Source organism: Cyprinus carpio, chromosome A4 (genome assembly GCF_018340385.1).
Source record: "Cyprinus carpio isolate SPL01 chromosome A4, ASM1834038v1, whole genome shotgun sequence".
NCBI lineage: Eukaryota > Metazoa > Chordata > Actinopteri > Cypriniformes > Cyprinidae > Cyprinus > Cyprinus carpio.
In genome coordinates, this window is record NC_056575.1 from 31,138,291 (window position 1) to 31,140,230 (window position 1,940).

Here is a 1,940-nt window from a genome sequence, read left to right on the forward strand (position 1 = left end):
GGTGTGACTGGCCCTGTAATGCTTGCAGTTATATTTTCTCTGGTTTTTATTTACAGACAGTGATTGATATTTACTCCAGACATGTTGAGAATTACCTCCAGCAGGGACATGTGTCTTCATATTGCCCTCAGCCTGAGCTGTGAGAGAGAGAAAAAGAGAATTAATCAACATTTATTACACATTAATCACATCAGCAGAGCAAAGAGGAAAATAGGTTTAAGTCCAACCATCACATTTGTAAATATACATTCACATTACAGTCACGCTTGTAAATATACAGACACACTTGTGTTCATTCTCCAGCTGATCAGCCAGATCATTCTGCTTCATCTTTCTCAGGATGTCCACCATGATCTTCACAGCTCCTTCTGGTCCAAAACATCCCACCATCTTTTCCACTGTGTCGAATATATTTGCCTTTTCCATTTCAGACTTTGATATACACTTATATGCATTCATTAAGCGCCAATGAAACTCCTTCAGTTCAGCTTCTACCAGCTCTTTCAGTGAGTCCACGAGCAGCTCTTTAACAGACGCCATCGTCCTTCACCAATTCACAGCTGCAGGACAAGAAGAAAAAGCTCAAATGCTCAAATGTTATTTGGATTATGAAGCTGTGAATGAAGATTCTTATATGAATCATCAGAAAATTGTTTAAACAAATCTCCAATAATTGCTTTGAGTTTTGTTAGCAAAAAAAACACAAAAAAACCCTGCTGTACACAATGTCTCAATGCTGTCTAATAAACAGTAAGTGTAGAATCAATACACTTTAAAATCCATGTATCTCCATATCACATGAAGTAGTACAGTATTATTTACTAAACATGAAATGAATAATGATGTAGATGTTTCTTGTTTCTCCACTGAACTGGAGATGAGAGTAAAACCAGACCCACACACAACATATTTGACATACCACTGAGTAAAATAATTGACAAATTAAAAGGTAAAAAAAAAGACACAAACAACACTGAAAAACATAGATAAACAGAGTAGAGATGCACTGATCATGATTTTTTTTAATGGCTGTTTCCGCTATTTCAAAACATATGGTCAGTTAATACTACGTGAGGCTGCATATGATATGTGAAGGCGGACTGGGAACATTTTCATAGTGTAATGTTATGATCTGATGACGTTTCCACATGTGATTACATGGGTTTCACAAATTTACACCATGAAAATGTTCCAAAACCACATTTTATGTGAATTATGTATGTATGTATTTTTGTACTTATTTTCTGTTATATTCAGGACTTATTGGGACATTGATAAAGATCTACCAGTAGATTGCGATGGACGGGTTGGCAACCACTCCTATAGAAGAACATAACTTAAAAGACAACAAGCCATTGGTTTAAAACACAGTCCTGTTCAATAATTAAATAGATTAAATAGATTGACAAGCTTTTTGGCTAACACATACGGCCTAACTGAGTTAAATGCAAATGAAAAGTCAATAAAAGCCAGCCATGCCCTTGTTGTGGGGTCTCCAAATGTTGAGCTACTAAGTGCACAAGAGTTGTTAAGGCATCTTCAACACCCCTCCTTGCCCTATATGCAAACTGAAATGGATCTTATCTTAACTGAAACTTCTATCTTTCTACATGCTTTAACATTCCATTCTCACCCATTTTCTTAAGCGTTTTTATCACCGTATATGCTGGAGGCTACTGGGCTACTTACAAAACACCTAGCCACTGCAGCAGGAACATCAATATTAAACACTGCCGTTGTTACAAACACATTACCGCTCACACAAACCTTTTTTTTTTTTCTTCACACGCTTATTATTACACAGTCAGATATAAAACACAGAACAATACAGTTGTAATGGTTTCCATTTACTCACGAGTAGAGCGGACCCAAGTGCAAGCTTTTATTTATAAGCATGGTTAAAAAACGCAGGCAGTGGGTCAAACAATGGCAAACAGGCA